This window comes from Lipotes vexillifer, unplaced genomic scaffold (genome assembly GCF_000442215.2).
Source record: "Lipotes vexillifer unplaced genomic scaffold, Lipotes_vexillifer_v1.1 scaffold538, whole genome shotgun sequence".
Classification (NCBI taxonomy): domain Eukaryota; kingdom Metazoa; phylum Chordata; class Mammalia; order Artiodactyla; family Lipotidae; genus Lipotes; species Lipotes vexillifer.
The window spans coordinates 1,338,890-1,340,996 of NW_006787547.1; the positions used below are offsets into that span (position 1 = coordinate 1,338,890).

At 47.5% G+C, this 2,107-nt stretch overlaps 1 pseudogene; it reads right to left on the bottom strand.

Moving 5' to 3' along the window:
- Nucleotides 1-886: 886 nt before the first annotated feature.
- On the bottom strand, nt 887-1,911 carry LOC103073237 (AP-3 complex subunit beta-2 pseudogene; annotated as a pseudogene).
- Nucleotides 1,912-2,107: the final 196 nt, after the last annotated feature.

Genomic DNA, 2,107 nt, shown 5'->3' on the forward strand with positions numbered 1-2,107 from the left:
CACTTTTCTTTGAGTTTCCAGAATTGCCTCCCTTGGACTATGTCTTAGTAGGTACTCATTTGGTTAACTCTTGTAAACTAGCTACTGTAGAATGTACAGGCTCCAGAGATCTCAGTTCCCTTGCTCTTTGGTAGTTTCCTCTGGTACCTCAATTGCAGTTTACCAAGGTTCTTTCTGAAGGGCTGGTCCCATGTGGAAGAGCCCAGGGCAGAGAAGAGGACACTGCTAAAACAAGAGGTGTCTAGGGCATACCTTACAGTCAAGTTTACAGGTTTAAACTCGACTATGCTTTAAAATTATGTCAGACACTTTTAAAATGAAGGCTTCTAGGCTCACATCTAGATATCCTGATTCAATGTTCTTGGACTACAGTCCAGAAAGACACTATTTATTTATTTGTTTGTTTGTTATTGAGGTATAATTGACATATGACATTATATTAGTTTCAGGTGTACAATGGTAATGATTTGATATTTGCATATATTGTAAAATGATCACCACAATAAGTCTAGTTAATATCCATCATATATGTAATATATATAACATGCCTTATGACATATATTAAGGAGAAGACATTCTATTGAGATTTTGCTACAATAATAGCTACAGAAAAAGAGGAGGACTGAAGGAAGAATCTGCTATTTCCTTCTGCACAGGTCACTAAGGAACCCATGGGGAGGGGAAAGAGAGGGGTGCCTGGTAATGACCAGGGAGAGGGACAGAGGACCCCCTGGATGCTATCTGGCATGAGGAGTCTGATATGAGAGAGAGAGAGAGAGAAAGAGAGAGACAAAGAAATAAAGAGAGAGAGAGAGAGAGGGGCTAACAGCCCAGGTTTCATGAGGGAGGGACAGGTGGGGTCCAAAGAGGTCACAGCACTCGGGAGTCATTGCATCAGAGCCTGCACCATGTCCTTCACCAGCACATCACCATCTTCTCACTGTTGACTGTCAGCTGGGCAGCTCCAGTGGACGGGGCATTCCAGGGTCAGTGGGACCAGTCTCTCACTGGTCAGTGTCCTTCCCACAAACCTGTACCCACCATAGGCCCCACAAGGGACACAACCCAGGTTGGCAATGGCAGTCACTTTCTGCACCACAACATTGTTACTCTGACAGGTAACACAGCTCCTCTGTGATCTCATTCATGCCTGTCAGCTTTCCCTGTTCCTGAACTCATTCTCACTCATGAATACAGAGCCATCAGTTCCCCAGTGGCTGGATGGAGACATAGAACTCTAGGGTTTTGCTCACAGCTGGAAGCCTGGCCACCTAGGTTGAGTCAGAGAAATTAATGTCCATGACAGCAGTGGCAGATTCTCTGAGTGCTTAGGGCTCGATTTCAGGATGTTAATGCCAGCAGGAAGTTCAGGGCATTCTCACATGCAGGCCCTTGACAGGGGTATCAGAGCTGTTGAAAAAGTAAATGTGCACAGCCACTACGTGGGAGTCCCGGGAGAAAGGCTGGCTGCTGAAGATGTAGCCCACAGATAGCCCCTCACCAGCTAAAAGGTGCAGCAGCTCCTGCCTCCCAACACCCAATACTGGAATCAGGAGTGAGGGCACGGCGGGGGCAGAGTCTGTGTCAAGCCAGACTGCTAGACACAGCCCTGGGAGAAGAGACAGCTTGGATATTGGGAGGGGTGAAGTCCTCTAGATTGAGCAGGGAGATCTCCTTGGCTGCAGGGGCACTTTTGCCACTGTTTTTTTGTTTGTTTTTTGGTTTTCCTCTAGGAGGCAGGTTCCATCTGCTCTTCTTCAGACTCTGCTGCATCTCAGACTTTGATGAACTATTGATGGAATCACTGTTGTCATCTGAGAAGGAGCCTGAGCACTTTCTTCCTCTTCCTCTCCTCACCTTCCTCCTCACTCTGATCACTCTCGCTGCTCTTCCCCTTCCCCTCATCCTCATCCTGGTCTTCATTTTTGAACTCACTGCTAGACTCCCTGGAGATGCTATTGCTGCTGCTCTTACTGTATGATTCACTCTCAAACTGGTGGTTGCTGCCTGTAGACTGTAAGCTCTGAGTCCCCCTCAGAGGCTAAGCAGAAAGGTTTCTCCTTCTTCTTCTTCTTCCTCCCCTCCCCCTCCCCTCCCTCCCCTCCCC